Source organism: Plecotus auritus (genome assembly GCF_963455305.1).
Source record: "Plecotus auritus genome assembly, chromosome: 8".
NCBI lineage: Eukaryota > Metazoa > Chordata > Mammalia > Chiroptera > Vespertilionidae > Plecotus > Plecotus auritus.
This window is the reverse complement of record NC_137782.1, coordinates 25,440,583-25,461,772: the sequence shown is the minus strand read 5'-3', so window position 1 is coordinate 25,461,772 and position 21,190 is coordinate 25,440,583. Positions and strand designations below refer to the sequence as shown.

The 21,190-nt window shown below is 48.9% G+C and overlaps 1 protein-coding gene across 5 annotated transcripts in view; it reads right to left on the bottom strand.

Annotated features, from left to right (window-relative positions):
* Positions 1–21,190, bottom strand: part of TOX2 (TOX high mobility group box family member 2) — a gene marked incomplete at its 5' end in the record, with an annotated part of 199,362 nt that overhangs the window by 95,017 nt on the left and 83,155 nt on the right. The gene's annotated exons all lie outside the window — the stretch shown is intronic.

Here is a 21,190-nt window from a genome sequence, read left to right as displayed (position 1 = left end):
CTCTTGGTCCTCTATTGGCTGAAGGCCCAGCACCCCCACCCCCATCCCATTCCTGTAAGGTGAAATGGAAAAACCTGTTATTTAACCTCTCTTATCAAAATCCATCTTCTATCCCAATTTGGGCCATGTGTTCAGAGCTCCTGGCAGCAGAAGAGGAGGCAGCCTGTATATACAGCCCAGCGCAGCATCACTGGTGGCTTAAGAGCCGTCTCCACTCACCCACTGCCTTGGGAGTAGGGCAGTGGGTGTTGAAAGGGAAAGGCTTCCAGAAGGCCATTTGGTAGCCCCTGTCCGTGTGTGGAAATTATGTGCCTTTTCATTCAGCAATTAGACTTCTGAGCACCCTTCCTTGCAGAAATACCTGTACTCGTGTGCTCAATGCATGCCCACAGACGTTTGCACAGAGAATTAGAGGCAAGTTAAACGTCTAAAACCGGGTCAGGGAAATGGATTGAAATACATCTATTCCGTGGAATATGATGGAATGAGGAAGGGCTGTAGCTGCTGACTTGGAATCAGTTGGGAGAAAGTCAAGGGCATGATCCGATTTATATAAAAACAGTAACTGTGTGTGTGTTTGGATATGCACTGTGAAAATTCCAAACTGTTAATAGTGGTTCCCCGGGGAGTAGGAGAAGGAGGTATTTTCAGTTGCTTTTTCCTTGTTTCATTTTCTTTTTAATTTTCCACAAGCATGTATTACATTTGTAACTTTAAATAAAAACACAGAGCCTCCCCTGGTTCCTTCCCACTCCTCTGAAGGCAGTCGGCCAAGGGCCAAGGTCACCTACCACAAACTGGATTGAGCGTGGGACAGTGCTGGTACTAGGGATCCCCCTGCAGTGTCCTTAGCTTTCACACAAGAGCGGTTAAACTGGGGATCCAAAAAGAAGGCAGATTTTTAAATAAAAACAGAACTGGGTTTAATCCCAGCTCTGCCTGCTGGACTTGTTAACTTCCCTGCGTCTCAGTTTCTTCATCTGTAAAATGTGGATGATAGGACCTATGACGTGTCATGTACTGTGCTGAGCACTACTGAACCAATTTTAATTTTTTTTATATTTCAGAAACACCAGAGGCTGCTGAGGAAGCATCGCAGATCAGAGAGCATCCGGGACTGAGTAAGAGGAGTTCTGGGGAATCGTCTCACTACTGAGCACTTGTAACAATAATAAATGAGGTCCAGAGAGAAGGGCCTCGGAGTCAGCCAACACCACGTGATAAGAGGCTGACACCCGTGTGTCTGTGTGAAGGGGCAGTGGGGGGATTAGAAACGGTTCTAGGAAGGAAGAAGTCTTGCTTCCATGCCTCTGTACTTTTCCCATGCTGTTCCCTCTGCCTGGAATGCGCTTGCCCAGACCTTCACAAAACTGACTCTTCATCCTTGGTTCCTGCTCATATATCTCCTCCCTCCCCAGAGAGGGCACCTCTGATTTCACCCGCACCAGATTTATCTTCGTGGTTTCCTCATTTTACAGATGAGGAAACTGAGGCTCAACCAGATGGCTTCTGGTTGTTTGTTTTGATGGTTTTTATTTCTATGTCAATTGTTCATCTTCCTCGCGATGCTGTGAACTCTTTGATGGCCAGAATGACCTGTCTTGTTCATCTTCAGGTCCCACCTCCTCGCACAGAGCCCAACACACAATAGATGCATAATAAATAGTCAGTACACATGATCCGTAAGTCCAAGGCCAAGAGCCAAGCACATGAAGCTTGTCTGAAGGAAAGGGAGCTGCGGATTTTGCACTGTGATAGAAAGATGGATGCAGATTTCAGACATACTGAAGATTTGGAAACACACACACAAAGCTGGAAGGGTGAGAGAAGAAACCACCCATGAGTACTTATGTAAGCTTAAGGTGGGAAAAGATGTTGTAGGCCCAAATTCATATGAACAAGGACATTTATTTCTTCATTGCAGCATCTATATATATATATATAAAACCCTAATATGCAAATAGACCAAACTGCGGAACAACTGAACCGGTCGCTATGATGTGCACTGACCACCAGGGGGCGCGCGCAGAACATGGCAGGTGTTGGCAGCAGGCAGCAGAGCACAGAAGATGGTGGGCGTCGGCCACGGCAGGATGGTGGAGCAGGTGAGCGGGGGCGCCAGACCAAGGCAGGGCACCAGTCGCTGTCATCGGGGCAAGCCTCTGGTGGTTACTGAAAATCCTTTGCTCCCCTGTACCACGGTCCTGCCCAGTGCTTGCAGCTGTTGCCGGCGCTGGCCCCACTCGCACCCGCTGCCAGTGCCAGAGCCACTGCTCACACCCACTGCCGGCGCCCAGCACAGCCCCGATCACTCAGCACCATCAGCGGATGTGAGGGGCGGCTGCCAGCCCTGATCGCCCCTGAGGGCTTCTCCACCTCCCCCTGCTCCCGGGGGGCGATCAGGGCAGCAACCACCGCTTGCACCCGCTGATGGCACCGGCCCTACTCACACCCACTGCTGGAGCCGGCCCCAATAGCTCTGCACTGTCAGGGGTGCGAGCGGGGCCAGCTCTGTGAGCACTGGGAGTGGCAGCGGGAGCGGGGCTGCCAGCAGAGAGGGGATTAGGGGCCACGGCAGGAGGGGCAGAGCAGGGGTGCAGAGGATGGGCCGAGACCTGCCCTGTGCCCACCCCAGCCTCGTGGCCCACAGTTCCTTTCAAGGTGCACGAATTCATGCACTGGGCCCCTAGTTATTTATAAGAAAATGGACATGACAATAAAACCCATTGACAGGGATCGGTTAAATAAATCACAGCTCTCTGCACAATGGAATACTAGGCAGCCATGAAAAATGACCGGCATTTACTGACCTAGAAAGAGGCCCATATTGCTGGTTGAATGATGAACTTGCTCACTGTAAACCAGAAACTCTGATAAGAAAAAGATATAACTGATAGTTACAGAGAAAGCATGAAGGTAAAATTCCTTCGATTATCACTTATTCATTCACTCAACAAACATTTTCTGTTCCCTCTGCCCACTCCCTATTCCATATAGGACAACATGTGAACTGTCCTTGCCCTAAGAGACATACTTGCCAGCTCATGTAAGTAGGTGAGAAATTATGATGTAAGGGAGGCAGTGCTCACAGCTACAGCCCCAGGGTCATCAGCTGACTTCACGCAAAAGGTGCCATTCAAGCTGGGATTCGCAGGAGAGGCAGAGTTTGAAAGAGAGCAGGGAGGAAGCATGTTCAGAAGCAGAGGTGGGACAATAAGGGACAAGTCCCTGCACTCTCCGTCACTTACTAAATGCCAGCAAGTGCAGGAAACAAGTCCGTGGGAGCTGAGCCTGGTGACAAGAGAGTCTGGGCGTGATTCTGCCACATGTGCTGGAAGGAGGTATTCTGGGTTGTGACCATGCTGTCACAGGTGTGCAGTGACAGAGCAGTGTCCTGACCATGAGGCATTCACTCTGAGAGGGCCCCCCCACCATGGGGCAGGCAAGGCTGGGGCAGGTGCGCCCACCTGGCAGGCTGAGGCAGCAGGGCAAACCCCAGTGTGTGGGTTTCTTCATTCTGCACCATTTGGGCCACAGTACCCAATGCTGGGTGGAGGGGGTCCCAGCTCCACAGACCCTCGGCTCGGCTCCTTCTGGGGAGAAGCCAGGGAGGGGCCGCGCACCTTGACGGAACTCAGCACTTTTTAGCTTTAGTCTTAGTTTTTGGATTTTGAGGCAGTTCGATGGTTCAAAACAAAGAGAGATGACTCAGCTTCCTGTGGAGGAGCCACGGCCTTTTGGAGAAGATATTTCTGTTTTAATGCTTCTCTCTTCTGGGCCATAGAGGCAGCTCGTCCAGGCTGCCTGTTTTCTTGGTCAGCTGTTCCCAGAGGGAGGGGCAGGAACAGCAGCCAGGCTCGGGGTGTCAGACCCCCTGCGTTGGAATCCTGGCCCTAATCCTACTCGCGAAGAGGACCTGGACAAAGTGATACCCTCTCAGAGCCTGTTGACTTAAGACTTGCTTTCAGGCTGTGTGAAGCAGCCATCGCCTTTGGAAAGAGTCTGGTACAGTGCCTGGCGCCAAGTAGATAGACAATAAATATCACTCTTCATAACAACAGCCACTTGTGCTAAGGTTCTACTGTGCCTAGATTCTCTCATTTAATCCTCACTCTGCCCAGCACAAGTTCCCATTTTACAGATGAGGAAACTGAGGCTCAAAGCAATGAGCTGACTTGAGTTTCTATCTTCCCATTCACAATGGCCCATGCATATACTCCAGGCCAACTTAGAATTGAACCTGCGCAAGCTTTACCTTTCTGCCTGACGCTCTCCGCACCAGCGGCCAAGTGCCCCCCAGCCTCTCACTGTCTTTATCTGCAAAATGGGCACCATTTCTGAGGTTGTTGAAACAGTCTAGTCAAGGCTTGATGAGAATAATTCCATGAAAGACACAGAGACCTTCAACAACATCACATCATTGCTTCCTCTGGGACCAGGAGAGGCCAACCAAAAGCTGCATTCCTCACGTGCAACATCCTAAGGCGGGGGAGGGGCAGGAAGCTGTTTGGAAAACCGCTCGCAAGTCTAGAGAAAACCCAAAAGCTGAGACAGAGGTGTGAGCTCACGCGCAGAAAAAGAAAAGGACTTTTAACTGAGCCATCATTCAGATGGCCACCCCGCATCGTGATAGTAACACAGAGTCTTTCAAACCTTTATCTGGTAACCAGTGTAATTTTTTTAAAACTTGGTGCAGGTGAACAGAAGGGAACCCAAGACAGTCAGAACCCAAGTTTCTATCCCTCTCCCCTCCCACCCTGAAGCATATGCTGACAGAGCAACCTTAATAGAAACTGACTAATTTTAAACCCTGTGATTATCAGGGTTGATTTCCATGGAACCTTCCTTTCACAGCACCGAGAACCGCTCACGGGCGGTAATTGCCAAGTTCAATTTTAGCTCTGTCATACCCAACCATCGGTGCTAACTAAGGTGGCTGCTTCCTTGCCAAGCAAGCTGGAAATAAAGCCGGCTTTGCTGCCTAATTTCACAATATTGTGATGCCCCCGTCAGCACCTGTAAGTACCGAGAAGCTACAAGCTTCTATTAAACAAATCTCACCCAAGGGAAGTGACTGAAGCCACTTTGCGTCCCTAAGGTGCCCCGCAGGGACCCGCATGCCCACTGGGACATGGTGGTTGCTGAATCCCAGGTGCCTCCTCGCTGAAAAAGCCAAGCACCATAGGGCCACGCTGCACGCTTGAGGACTCACAGAGCCTGGCCTCCCTTCGTCCTCTGTAATCACCCCCTCCTCCCCACAGCCCTCCCAGAATTCTAATTCACATAGACGGTCAAACCAAAGGGACCCTCGTTCATCCTCCCACCCCACTACTCTGTGGGGTTTATGCACAACGCCGTGTGCCAGCTTCATTCGTCAAACTGCCCCACCGGCCTTGGCATCTATCCTATTATTAAGCAGCTTCCAATACCCCCACCCCCAACACACACACACACACACACACACACACACACACACACACACACACACACACCCTCCCCCTGCTTGGGTTCTGATAGCAGAACTGTACTTTGGGCATGGCCGGGTGTGTTTGGGCTGACCTTGTGCTGACTTCAGTTTTTACCCAGAAACTGACAGGAGCTAGCTGTGATGGGGCAGAGGGATGAGAACTCTGCCCTCAGGAGCCCACTACACAGCAGGCATGCACCAGGCACTGTATACCCACGCCATCCCCAGGGTCAGCCAGAGAGGCAAAGGACAGGGTCTCAGCCCCCTTCCCCTTTTTACATTTGGGAGACCGAGGTCTGAGAACCTCCAAGAGGCTGGGGAGAGATATTTCTTTTAGCTTCCAATGCCAGTGAAGGCTATGCCTCCTGCGAGAAGCCGCCAAGCCTCTTCTCCCAGATGAAGAGATCACGGAGCAAATCCATTGCCCTTTTCACTTGTCTGCCAGGAAGCCCAGAGCCAGACTTGCAGGCCAGTTGCAAGAGCTGTAGAAGCCTGAGCCAACATAGCGCGTTCATTTCCCACCTAGAATTTGTTTGATTTTGTTTTCTTTGGCTCTAACTTTGTAAGGTATTATATGTACTTTTATACCTCATAGGCATTCTTATGAATAAGTGACCAAAAATAAACAAGCAAAGCCAAAAGCAAGACTCGGAGAAGTGAGGAAGGAGTCCCAAGGTCTCACAGCCGGCCCCGTGGGTCTGTCTACCTGGTGTTCTCCCATTTCCTTCCTCCCCTCCTCAACCAAAAATGCACTCCTTCCTGCCACAGTATCTCTGAGCCCCCATTCAGCCAAAGGCGGTGTGAAAATGAGTTCTGTAGCATGAAGACCCGGTTCAGATCCCAGCTCTGCCACCTACTAACTGTGCCCCTTGGTAAGGGTGAGTGTCTCCGGAAAGTGGGATATTAATGCCACTCCCACTCTGCCTGTCTGTGGAGACTGCAGAGCCCACTGGCCTGGTGCTCTCCCTCCCACAGATTTCCAGCGTTTCACTGCCCGCCTCCAGCATCGTCCTGGCAACTCCTTCCAGGGTCTCAATCAAGAGATGACAGAGGGAGGGTGAGAGCGGGGGGTGGGGGGCATTGCTCTAATTTATCTCATTCAAGACAGGCTTTCTGGAACAGGACTGAAAAATAAGATTAAATAATAAAATTTGAAGTTGACTAGAAACCCAAAGTAAGTATTTCATCTTCCCAGAACTTCTCAGTTTTATCTCAGGCAGGGGGGAGGCTGAGGGGGTCCCCGTGGGCAGTTCCACTGCCAGTAGGCATCTGGTACAGGCCCTTCCCCTGGCCAGTGGGATGGGCTACGGGCCCCACGTGATACATCCCGGTTGCCATGGTTTCTGCTTATTCTGAGGAAGACAGCTTCTGGAACATCAGGGCCTGGTAAAGAGGAGTGTTGGCTGCACTCTGACTATCCAGTCACTGAGGTCCCCACACCATCTCGACTGCACACAGGCTCTGCATCCCTGGGACCTTGTTAGAAATGCAGGATCTCTGGCCCCACCCCAGATCTACCGAATCAGAATCCACATTTTAACAAGGCCTCATGCTGTTCACGGGCATATTAAGGTTTGACAATCTCTAGCTTAAGGTCGGTAGTTACCAGCCCACTGTGGAGGTCATCTAACTCGGATGGTATTAACCTGTTCATCACAGCTCACGTGGGTGTCACCCGACCCCGACCATCGACTGTGGAGGTGAGCCAGCTAATATGGACATAACCACCCGACCACCAGTGGTCTCCATGGTCCCGCTCCGGGTGAGTGTGAGTTCCAACATCACCGAGGTGGAAGCTCCATGTCCTTCTGGTTTGAGCTCCAAACCCACACGCTTTTCACTCAGTCAACAGAATTCTATTTCTCTTTGATGCCACAGAAACCAGTCCCAGTGTTTGCATTAGTTAATTAAAGCCTTTACCTCTACCTCAGTGGTCGGCAAACTGCGGCTCGGGAGCAGCGGTTTGCCGCTCTGTTGACTAATGAGTTTGCCGACCACTGGGATAGGGGCTTAATCACAAGGAACAACAACAGCCTGTAATTATTGGAATTGAGAGTCTAGGTCAGTGGTTGGCAAACTCAGTCAACAGAGCGTCAAACCGCGGATCGCTCGCGAGCCGCAGTTTGCCGACCACTGCTCTACCTCATTCTTTTTTTTAAATATTTTTTTATTGATTTCAGAGAGGAAGGGAGAAGGAGAGAGATACAAACACCGATGAAAGAGACACATTGATGGGCTGCTTCCCGCACACCCTCTACTGGGGATCGAGCCTGCAACCCGGGCATGTGCCCTGACTAGGAATTGAAACATGACCTCTTGGTCCATGGGACAATACTCAGTCCACTGAGCTACACCAGCCAGGTCTCCACCTTGTTCTTAAAGGACTCCACCCCCAACACCAGATGGCTGGGTAGATGGGAAAGGTTCCCCAAAAGCACCCCTGGGGAAGGTGCTGGAAAGAGGGGTTGATGGGGTTCTCCAGGGCCCCGCAGGATATAGGGAGGGGGAGCAAGGCTGCTGATGTTCCTACCTGGAAGAAGCAGCTCCTGGCCTGCCCTGAGTCAGACACCCTCTTCAAGAGGCCCCACTCCCGCTAACCCCAGGGTGTGAGCCCCCTGGAGCCCCTCCAAGGGAATGTTCATGACCTTTGCAAAACTAAATGCAATAACCAAGTCCTATGTGCTGAGCAGACCCCAGGGCCACCTCAGAGTCTGTAATAATCCAGACATGTGTTTGGACAGGAGGCACCCTGCAAAGCTCGGTCAACTCTGCCTGTCGCCTGAGGAGGGAAGCGGTTCACCTTTTGCTAATCGCCCTAATTCATTTTTTATTATGAACTTTCCTGTTTTCTATTTGCCATCTGATTGAAGATATTACCAAAGGCATTTAAACAGCATCGGACTGTACCACAATGGCAAACAGAACTCTTTTTATTGAAATCTGCATTAATGTACATGTAATTCCCTGATCACAAAGACCTCCTGGTCCACAGGTTAGACCTTAAGTGAAGGCAGATTTGGCAAGAGGTATATACACAATGGAAGGTTTTTCAAAAGATAATAAGCCATGCCAGAAGGGTGTAATAAATCGGGCGCTTTCTCGTGCTATTGCTGAACATGCATGACCCTCTTGGAAAATGGCATGACACCCTTAACAAGAGCCATAAAAATGCTCACTCCTTTGACACAGGAGCTCTACTTCGGCACGTAGCCAACAGCCTGATTCTTACCCTTGACACCCCATCTCTATAACACCCCACATCCAACCCATCCCCAAATCTCATACATTCTTCCTCCTAATATCTCCCAAGCTTCTCCATGACCCTCCATTCCCACCCTCCACTACATGCCAAGCTGAGCTTCCCATGGCCCACTAGGGGCTAGCCTAGAGACAAGCATGTCAAACTCAAAGGCTAACACGGGCCAAATAAACAAGGTGTAACTTTATGTGGGCCACAAAAAAACAAAAGCTTTAATTTTCATAGAAACGTGGGTTTATTTCGATAGAGACATGCTCAATACAAAGGGCTAAAATAAATGAGTAATCGTTATCATAAAATAATAGAGCATTTTAATAAAAATTAATATTTTTTCTTGAACATTAACTTACCAGACACTAAATTACTGCACAAATTAATAAGCGTCATGCAAATAAACTTATTTTTCTTGTTCTCCAAAAGCAAAATATTTCCTCTTGCGCACACCAAACCAGTCAGTCCAAGACTAATGACGTGGCAATCAGCTGCTAAAATATTCGCTGCTAGTATTAGTGGAGAGAAATGGTGTAAGTCGTGTAAGGGAAATGAATGCAACACGATTATAGTAATCAGTCATTAGTGAACGTTGTAGTTCATTATTAATAATTATGTGTAACAGGATATTGTAAAAATTAAGTTATGAAATTTTTACTGAAACGTTTCCTACATACCATTATATTGGCTGGGCCGCAAAATATTGGTTGTGGGACACGATTTTGACATGCTTGCTATAGAGCATGGGACAATGCCTAGTGCGACTGAGGAATGAAATCTGATTGGACTGGATTTTAAATTTAAATCATCACATGTGGCTAGTGGCTACCCTATTGGAGAGGGCAGTGGTCGGCAAACTGCAGCTCGCGAGCCGCGGTTTGCCGCTCTGTTGACTAATGAGTTTGCCGACCACTGGGATAGGGCAACTCCAGCCATCATTGAGCCGCTCCTATGCCATAGTGATCACCACACAACTGTCTTCCCACATCCACTCTTGCCCCATCCAGTGTTTCCCTATAGGACAGCCACAAAGAGTCTTCTGAAATGTAACACACCGCAACTCCCACCATCCTTGAGGTAAAGTCCAAGCTCCTGGACACGGCGTTCAAGGCCCCATCTCCCGGGGACAGAGAGCAGCCCAGCTCCTAGGGAGCCTCTGGTGCGCCAGGTGCTGGGGTGGGGTGAGGAGAGAGGCCTGCGGGGAGCAGCGAAGGCCTCCTGAAGGGGGTGGCACTTGAGCAGAAATTTAAAAACATGCCTGTAGGAGTTTTCCAGGTAGGTGGGAAATGCTGAAACCAGAGGCAGTTACACTTGCTCCCATAGATACATCCATGAGCAAATGGCAGAGCCCCGCCCCCGTGAAGCTAGTGGCGGGGGTGGGACATACACTAAACGTAATAAATAGGTAAGTTACATACACTGGAAGGGAGAAGAGAAAGATGGATAAGAGACTTCTGGGGGACCAGGCTGGGGTGGAGCAGTTTGCAGCATTAAATACTAAGAAAGGGAAGTGCCCAAGTAAACACTGCTCTTGAGTCTGCCTGGGGGGATAGTAACAAGTCACTTCTCCCCATTTCCCAAACATAGTCCTCATCATTTACAGTTTAATAAAAAGGAAAGGTGATCATTTTAGGAGAGAAGTCCCCAAAAAGTCCTGCTTGCTCAACAGAAACATCCTCACGGGTAGCGAGAGATTTGTTATCTCTGAAGGCCGCTCTGGCTGTGCCCCAGACACCCCAACCCAAGCAACCGGGAGTGATGCCCTCCCCCTGCAAACGGCAAGGTCACTATCCCTAGGGAGACGGGAAGTGGACAAACGGGTGGCTGCACTGAGGTCAGCCAGCCCTGGCCCCGGGAGTCAAGCATTAAGAACCATAATGAGGAGGATTGTGAACATCAACCCTCTTGACTCTCACTTCAGTTTTCTTCCTTGGGCTGGGCTGGAGGTGAGGCATGGTGTTCCAGTGTTAATTCACATGTACCAGCACTTGCAGCCCCCAGGCACCGTGTCTCTCACATAGATGTGTTTATGCCTCCTGGCAACGATGCCCAAATCAGTAAGGCCCAGAGAGGGTGAGGGAATTATTCCTGAACACACAGCCTGGGATATGTTATAGTGGCCATCGCTGGAAATTATAACCACCATGCTGATTCATTCATTCTGTCAACAGCTTTTTATTGAGCACCTACTACAAACGGACACCATGCTAAGGTGCTGGGAGTCAGGGATGCAGCAAACAAACACGACTCCAGTGGTTTGAAAGCTTACTGTCCTCACGGTGGAGCAGACACTCAAGTAATCTCACAGATATCTCACGCAGTGGGAGGGAAATACACTAGAGACTATGGTAGAGAATAATGGGGTAACTGCACAGATTGGGGGGTCAGAGTCTTTGAGGAAGTGAGGATAAAGCTTGGACAGCCATGCCCACAAAGGGAAGAGCATGTGCAAGGCCCTGGGGCAATAAAGAGTAGGGATTGGGGTATCTGGAAAACTACTCAGGCCTGGGGAGCTAGATTGGAATCAACAGCGGGGAGGCTGGCTTTGCTCAGCATGGTATCCCCAGCACAAAGCCTGGTGTGTTGGACAGGCTGGAAGAGCAGGCACGGGCTAGATCACACAAGAATCCAGAGGCCAAGAAAGGCATCTGATGTTATCTACACACGAGGAGAAACCACTGGAAGGTTTTAAGCAGAGGTCTGATAGGTTGGTAAGAGTTCACCGAGCCACAAGGGAGACCCACTGGGTGGTATTGCCCAGAGAAATGACAGGATCCAATTTACACATCAGAAGGATCTCGATCGTGGCCAGGATGGCTCCTCAGCTCATCCTGATGTGTGACTCGTGGTTCCTGGATAGTAAATGCCCCCAAAGCTAAGCATCTCCAGCTGGTATGTGGGAGGTGGCTGGCCACCTTTGAGAAAAGCAAGACAAAGCAGCAAATGACAGGACATGTTGACAGGGCATCAGACAGATGCGTGGCTGTCAGCAGATGGAAAATCGTCCCAGAGAACGCCTCAACAGGGTCATGGCTTATTGTTAATGTCGAGCCATTAGGAAAACACAATTATGTGCTTCACTGATACTGTAAGACATAATCCAAGATAGCGTGCAAACATTTAGTGCTCCATCCCAGAGAGATGAGACAACTCACAGAAGAGCCACGGGAGGAAATGCGTGCACGGCACAGGTGGGTGGCCAGGCCCTTCAGTATTAAAATCAAAGCCTGGCCCTTAGGCAGCCATAGACATATTTTGAAAGGAAATTAAAATTAACTATCCCAGGTGCTTAAACATGCATTATTATCTCATTTAATTTCATAAACAGGAAAGCACTATTAACCCCATTTTGTAGATGAGGAAACTGAGGTCCAGAGTTATAAAGTAGCTTTCTAAATGCCCATGCTCCCGCTCCAACCTCATCACTTGACACTGTCATCTCTTCCTGTGCCTTGGCACGTGCCGTTCCTTCTACCTGGAATGCTTTTCTCTACCTTCTTCATGTAGCAAATTCACCTTTAAATGCAGGCCCGCTGTCTCCTCCTCTGAGAAGACCTCCCTGACTACTCCCAGCCTGGTGTGATGGCCCCACACCCATTGGGAATTGTTTATTTTTGCCTGTCTCTCTATTAAGACACTGGCTCCTCAGGAGCTAGGACCAGGTGTTAGTCACCTTCCTATGCCTGGCATCTACCACACAGCCCTGCAGACAGCAGGCAGTGAATGTTCTTTGGGTAGCTGAACAAATGAATGAATAAAAGAAGCCAGGATTGGATCCGAGGCCAATGATCCCAAAGCATATCTCTTGGCCAGAATGTGTGTGTATCTTCTATGGATCAACCAGAAACTGTACAGAAACATGGAATATATTACAAAACACACTGAGGGATTCGTTCCTCCACAATAGATGCCCCAAAGCACCACCCCTCGGAAGAAATAGAATGTGAATCTGAGTAAAAAGCTAACCAAACCCTTTTCCCTTTGCACAAGAATTTCACCTTTGTTATTGCCTAGCATAATTCCCCTGGAAATCTGATGAAGTTGGGATGTTAACTATGTTACCAGGCAACTCTGTTTATGTAAAAATGACCCCTGATTGGTAAGTTGCATCTAGACTGGAAGAAACTATAAATAAATTATAAATATCTGATAAAGAAGACATGCTGTAGGTTCTCCTGAGCACAGTGACTCTTGAAACTGGCACGCCCCTTGCAGGGACCCTTCAAGGAACGGGTATGAAACTGCAACAAACAGCATGAGTCCTTTGGGGGAATAAGGCTTCTAAGCCAGGGTGGCTTCCAAACTCACCCTCTGAGGGTCTCTTTCCCTTGCCCCTGAACTAAAACCTGGGGTGGGGGTGGGGAGCCTGGCAAAGAGGCACGCTGGCCCCCTCTGTGGGCTACTGCAGAAACCGGGGAACGGGTCATGTGCTCTGCTGGCAGGTGGTGATTCCTGATACAACTCCTTGGAGGAGACAGGTACCAAGTGTCACCTGTGTGTCTTGTGAGTCTGAACGCTTAACGGAATCTTAAAGAGTCCCTGTGGGAGCTGCAATGAGACAAAAGGGAACTGATACAGGAGAGAAAAGAGACCTTCCCAGCCAGAAGCACCACACCTATTCTGAACTGGGAAGCTCCTTGGACTCTACTGTTTATTTAAAAAACTGGGATGGACCCACGCTCACTGCCCTATGAGGGGCCTCGATGAATAGCACCTGGCAGCAGGAATGAGGGAGGGGACGACTCACTTGATGTCCCAGAGGCCTCACCACAATCCGAGATGCAAGTGAAGGTCACGTGAGGAAACAGGGGCTCCATGAACTTAAGTGCCAGGTCCAAAGCCACACAGCCTGCAAGTGCCAGGATAGGAACCCCGGTGCTTCCACTGAACTCGAAAGTCACATTGGAATCCACTATCTGGTTTTGCATAAAAATTAACTTACAGCTCAGGAGGACTTATAGAACAGAGAAAGCATGGGGGTGGCGGGTGGAGGGACCTTTTTAAAGAATGTAGGTAGCACCCAATAGGCACTCGATAAATTTGCAGAATAAATAAGCAACGAAAGGCCCAGAGTCCAACTTCCACATTATCAAGTTCAGTTCAAGCCAAAACACAGCACAACGGAACAGCGGAGTGTATGCATGAGATTGATCCTGGGCGATGCTCCTGAGTCGGAATCACTTCCAACAAGTCTTTAAATCATCCCTGCAAATTAGGCCCTACTTGGAGATAAGCACGTATTAATTAGCTCTAATGTGGAGGCACTCTATTAGCAAATGATGCTTGTAGTTGAAAACCAAGGCAGGAGGCCTAGCTGGAAACCCCCGGGCCCCGGAAGAGCCAATGCACCAACAGCAAAAACAAGGGCAAGCTGACCCCACTCCTCCACCCCTGCAGAGGGTGGCACTCCAGGCACCTGGCGGATGGAGGCTGCGGGGCAGAGAGGCAGAGAGCCCACAGGCCAATCCCAGCTCTGCTGACCACTCCTCTGCCGCCTTTTGTAACCTGACCCATTTGGAGCTCACCCACAAAATGGGGACATATGTGCCTATCACAGTTCTTATGAAGACTTAATGAGGTAATATGAGTGAATGTACCTGAGATGCGGTGAGAGCTCAGAGAATAATCTGTGCTTATTTCTATCCCACTTTTCTCCATAAAATAGAATACATTTTAAAAATTAAAATCCATTAGCGGGGACTTTTAGTTCAAGATGGCAGATACAGCACATACATTTTATCTCTCCTCTCTTCTAGACCCCCACTTTCCCCCTGTCTAATTTCTTACTTCTGTGTATCTTATGGAGAACAAAACACAATTTTTGTTGTTGTTAATCCTCATGCGAGTATATTTTTTCCATTGATATTTTTAAAGAGACTGGAGAGGGAGAAAGAAAGAAACACGGATGTGAGAGAAACACATATACTGGTTGCCTCCCACACGCACCCTGACCTGGGGCTGGGGATCAAGCCTGCAACCCAGGTACGTGCCCTTGACCAGGAATCGAACCCACAACCTTTTGGTCCGCAGGCCGACACTCTAACCACTGAGAAAACCGGCCAGGGTAAAAAAATAATTTTTAAAATAAAGAATGGGGGTACTCTGGATAAAAGGGGAAATGATAGAAGAATGAAGTGCAATCAGGAGTGAGTAATGAGCAAAAGATGTGCCATGATATCCTGTAATTATGGCTCCAACGGACCCACTCATTTGCCTCTGACCTTCCTGGGTGCTCAGAGATGGTGAAGCGCAAAGCCATGGACACTGACCTACATCAAGGCGGAGGCAGGGCAAAGAGCCTCTTGTTGAAGAACGTGACAGGACTCCTGCCCCAAGAGAAAGCCATGGTTCCCTGCCCAGAGGTGACCCCCTGAAGCTTGTCCCAGAAGCTCATCAGAAACCAGTCTGGAGTCCTCCGCACCCAACAGGAAAATGTGTGACATCACAGCCCAAGAATCTAGAACCCTACCACAGAACGTTAGGAGAATCTCCTTAGGCCCCAGAAAATTCCATTATGATCTTTTTCACTCCACTTGGACCGAGAAGCAGTTAACCTGCAGCTCTCACTCACACCATGAAATAAAGAAGAACCTTCAGTGAGTGACTCATCGTTCTTGGGAACAAGAGGAAGGTGTTTTCTCCCCAAGATGCCTCCCCTTGAAATGGTGGTGCTCCCCTTTCTATGCACTCATCCCCCAACTGGGAATGTTATTGCTGGGCTCAGAGCTACAGCTTCCACTGGGAACTGCTCCCTGCCCCAGGGAACTACCACAGCCACTGACAGGGGAGGGCAAGAATCTAAGGCATGGGCAGCCCCCTGGCCTCCACTGGGACCACTCTGAAGAGCCGGCCTAGCTTCCGAGCTCCCTGTGAGATGCCTTCCATCAGTAACCACATTCTGGGCCAGCATCTCCCTCTGACCAGTGAAGCTTTCCTCACTCCCTTAGAGGTGCACCTCCTAAGAACATCCCCCCAAAGAAACCACCTCCTAAGAACATCCCCCCAAAGAAACCTCCCACAGCAACTCACCAACTGAGTCTGTGTCCAAGGAACCCAATGTGAGAGTCTCCAAGGTGAAGGAGACTCCCCCATGACCTGCAGGTGGCCTGAAGAAGGCAGGAGTCTCCGGGATACCCGACCATGTCCCAGCCAGAGCTACATGCCCAAACCAGCAGTACCTCCCCATGGCCCTAAGGCAAGGAGGGACAACCCTCCCATAATCTAGTCTAGAGCCATGCTCTCTAAGTGTGCCTCCCAGACCAGCAGCACTGGCATCATCAACTTGTTAGCAGAGTGCATTTTCAGCCCCTCCTCAGCCCTACTGAGAATTCTGAGGTTGGTGCCCAGCCATCTGTGTTTTAACTGCCCTCTGGGTACTTCTGTTACACTAAGCAGAGCATCCCTGACTACTGGGTAAAGTCAAACACAAGGTATTAAACTTTCCCATCAGCAGAAGACCAAGGCGCAGTTGCTGACAATAGTCTGAATCCAGCAACAGCCAACACTCCATACCTGCACCACACTTCGGGCTCCAAGGCACTCTGCTACTTAAAACCCACCAGTCTGGCCTGAGACACTCTGCATGATGGTCTCTGCTGGTGTCCCAGCTCCCTGCAGGCAGGCCTTCCCACCCTAGGCTGACAGTAGCCCCAGACCACCCTCCAAGCCACCTTGGAACGGCTGCTCCCTCTACCTAGAATGCCCTCCTACCACTCTACACCCGCCCCCATGTGGCCTCCTGGCATTTCCCATAAGACTCTGCCCTGTGATGCCTTCCCACACCCCTGGCACTGTCACTTCCCCAGACAAGTATATGTTTAATTATGAATTACATTCTGAGTTACATATAAAATGAAATACAAATTACAGATCCACACAGCCTTTCATCCAGGAAGGACAAGTTTCCCCTTGAGCCACTGAGCCTTCAGAACATGGCTGAAACCCCCAGCACACAGTAGGCACTCAATAAAAACCTGTTGAACACCTGTAAACCAGCAGCCAACACGTAATTACATATTGAAAAATTGCAACATTGCTCACTCTAGCAGACACCAGAAATCACAATTGTACAGGAGCAAGTTTAAGCTTCAGGATAATTGATGAGAATTTATTATCCTGTGTTACACACCATGTTTTCATAAGATATAAAATTATAATTTACCACGACTCATTAAGTTAATAATTACTTACCATATGTTTTTACTGCTGCTCCTAACCATGCTGAAAAATCACTGTAGGTTTTGGGTCCATGTAAATAAGATGACTGTCAACCACATGGAGAACTTACTGACAGGGAGACACAGAACTAAAATACTGGAGAGAAAGCAAGAACCCGAAAGCTCTGCCACTCTCATCACCTTCGCTGTCTACTTCACCTACACCACGCTGCCTAGATCTGTGGTCCTCAAATCGGGGCGATCTTCTCCCCCAGGGGATACTTGGCAAAGTCTGGAGACATTTTTGGTTTGATGACTAGAGAGGGGCTGTACTGGCATCTAGTTGATGGATACCAGGGCTGCTATAAAACATCCTATAAAGCCTGAGGTGACCGCCACAACAAGGAACTACCAGGTCTAAAAGGTCAATGTGCTAAGGCTGAGAAACACTGTTCTAAATTAAAGGGAACTCCCATATCTATTACTTCAGCCTGAGCTTCCTAGCAATACTATGAAAAAGGCATTAGGTCTCCTGGTGCAGATGAGGAAACTGAGACCTGGAGTGGCTATGTGATGTGCACAGGTCACCAGTCCACGCCAGTGAATGGGGCAGCTTCGAGGTGAACCAGTCTTCTCTGCCTCCGCTCCCACACAGATTCAAGAAGGAAACAGAAAGACGCAGAGGAAATGAGCAGCTCCCTGTCAATTCATAATCCTGAACAGTCCAACAGGAGACCTCTTAAATCAGAGGCTCGGGAAAATCCAATCCATAGACCAAGACATGGAAACACCTGACATTAGGAGGGGATGGCCCGTCCTCCAGCAGCCCTCACTGAAACTAGGCTCCCCCGGCATTTTAACTTTCAATTGTGCTGCTCTTTGTGAATAGAAATGAACGTATTCCCTGCTGGGCTACGTGCTGTACGTGCCTGATTTCCAACCCTCTTAGCAGGCAACCCTATAGGAGGCAGGGGGTTGATGTGCCCATTCTGCAGAAGAGGAGACTGAAGCACAGGGAGCTTATTAGCTTGCCCGTGCCGACCATGGTAAGGCAGCAGGCAAACCCAGGCCTGCCGGGCTCCAGAATATATGCTGCCTTCATATCCTGAGACCAGTTCTAGTAAATCAGAGAAGCAAAACAGATGGCCCTACGGAGTCACACAGAGTTGACAGTCACACTGTAGGAGAGTCCTTGGGACAAGGGTGTAGCATGGGGCCTTGTCCTGCGTGCACAGACTCAAATCTGCTCATCCCGACTTACTGGCTGCTCCCTGTGCTGGGCTCTGTCCCCTGGGTCTTCTCTGTCAGGGATGGCCCTCCAGGAATGACAGGTCAGCCAAAAGATAGCTGGCCCCAGCCCTGTTGTGGACTCGATGTGCTCACCACAAAGTCTTCCGATTATGAGCCAAACAGATGCTAAGTTCCTCAAGCCACAGGGTACAACAGGCTACCCAGAATTCATTCATTCATTCATTCAGTAAATATGGGGTGGGACAAAAGTGGGTTTACAGTTGTGAGTATGGGAAACCGAGTTTATTCTTTTATTATTATTGATTAATTATGAACAACTATAAACCTACTTTTGCCCACCCTGTACTTATTGAGCACCTGTGTGCCAGCCTAGGCCTGGGGATACAAAAGTTAAGGTAGAGATAGTGGTGACTGCCCTGTGAGAACTCATCATCATCCTCTTCCTTGCTGGGTATACTACACTCTACAGCTATAAAAGACATGCCCAGCCTTTATTTCCTTATATTTCCACACCACAGCTCCTCATCTCACTAGGCTCATAGTCACTGATTTGCTCAAAGAAGGCCACTGCCATGCTCAAGGTCACCCAGTAGACTGGGGGCAGCAGTACCAGACCTGGGCTACCCCTCCTGAGATTGGTAAGGTACAGAAATGTGATCGCAGGGGTGGGCAAACTTTTTGACTCGAGGGCCAAATGGGTTCTTAAACTGGACCAGAGGGCCGGAACAAAAGCATGGATGGAGTGTTTGTGTGAACTAATATAAATTCAAAGTAAAGGAGTGGAGGGGAGAGCAAGAGAACTGGATAGAACAGCCGGATCCGGCCTGCGGGCTGTAGTTTGCCCACGGCTGTCCTAGAGGATCCTTTAGGACAGGCTGGGGGAGGGGCTATAGATGGAAAGTAAAAAAGAACCCCCTAACAGAGATGCAGGCGTTCTTCCAGAATTCCCTGGGGCCAGCCATTTCAGCTCAGAGCTCACCTGGCCCAGGGCTCTTTCCACATCCCACCCACATCCACCTGTGCCCCTGTAGAAAGAAGCTGTGGGGACCTCACCCATCAGGGACACTGAGCAGGCCCCACATATCTCAAGTCCAGATAAGGTGGGAATAGTAATTCTGACTTCACGGATTTTTATCACAAGGAGACGCCAATCATTCATAACCAAACTTGTGTAAATCCCATCCAGGTACAAGATGCTGTTTCCAGAGCTGTGTGGGTGGGTGAAGAGTTGACTCATTCACACACCAGCACATATTTCCTGAATAATTATGGGTCAGGCACTGTGCCAGGTGCTGGCCATGGTTCCTGCCTGCTGGGAGCCCACAAACAACCAAACCACTACTAACACACAGTGTGGTTGCTGGACCAGCAGCAGCCTCACCTGGCAGCTCATTAAACATGCAAGTTCTCAGGGCCCCAGCCCAACTGAATCAGAATCTCTGGGGGTGGAGCCCAGAAATCTGTTTTTAAAGTCTTGCCAGATGATTTTTTTTTTAATCTGAGAGAGAGAGAGAGAGAGAGAGAGAGAGAGAGAGAGAGAGAGAGAGAGAGAGGAGAATATCAATGTGAAAGAGAAACATCCATCAGCTGCTTCCTGCACACCCCCTACCAGGGATCAAGCCAGCAACCTGGGCACGTGCCCTGACTGGAAATCGAACTGGCAACCTTTTGGTGCACGGGATGTTGCCCAACCAACTGAGTTACACCAGCAGCCAGGTCCAGATGACTCTTAATGTGTACAAAATTTGAGAACCACTGGTTGAGACCACAAGGCTTTCCCCAACCTCCCTACTTGCAAACCAGCCTTGGAACCCCTAACCCTCTTCCTAGCTTCATTTTCTCCATAACTGTATTGCCATTGGTCACAATACCATATATTTCACCCATATACTTATGACTTCCATACTATATATCAGCTCCAGGGGGCAGCGATCTGAGTTATATTTGTTCAATGCTATAGCATTGATTGCCCAGCACAGTGCCTAGCACAAAGAGATGCTCAATAACTGTTGATCGATTGATGGATGGCAGAACATGCTGAATCCCAGGCAGTTTGGGGGTCTAGGAGGAAGAAAGAAGGTGGGTGGCCATGGAGCACTGCATGGAAAAAGTCATCCCCAGGTTGGCCTTGAAGGATGTTTGGACCAGTGATGAAAGATGCTTGAAATACAGAAATGCTAAGCCTCTTAACCAGGATAGGTTCCAGGTGGTTGGTACCATCATTAAGTAATTCATAGCTGGCATGTGCCAAGGACTATCCTAGCCTACATTTTCATTTAACCCTCCCAAACCTCTGAGGCAGGCAATGTTGTCTTTGAGAGAACAATGAAGCTCGGAGATATTAAATTATTTGTCCCACCCACAAAAATAGTTGTATAAGAATGTTCACTGCAGCTTTATTTATAATAGCTCAGTCTGGAAACAAACCCAATATCTATCATCAGGTGAATAGATAATGCAATTGTGCTATATCATACAATGTAATATAACTTAGCAATAAAATGGAACAAACTATGGATATACACAATACAATGAATCTTATAGACACTATGTTGAGCAAAAAGAAGCCAGACAAAAATATATATGCTGCATATGAAGTTCTGAAACTTAAATATACTTAATACACTTAAACTGAACTTGAACAAAGCTTGATAATAGAAATCAGATATGCAGTTTCTTCTAGAGGAGGGGGAAGGGGTGTAGAGTAGAAAGGAGTATGAGGGAACTTTCTGGGGTGATGGAAATGCTTCTATAACTGGAATGGGATGGTGGTTGCCATCAAACTACTGTCCACTTAAAATTTACATTTTATAGTAGGTACATCATATCCCAACAAAAAATGAGCTAAGAAATCATTTGCCCTAGGTCACAAAGACACAATGGAGATTTGAACCCAGGTTTGCCCAAACCAATGGCCAGTTTACATACATCTGCCCTAGTGGAGCAGGAAGCGCCAGGCAATGCCGTGTGGTAAAGTGCCCTGCCAAAATCTGAATGAAGGGTATTCACAGTTACCTTAGGAAGGCTGTCACAGCCCCCGAGTCCCCCAACCACGGCAGAGACTTG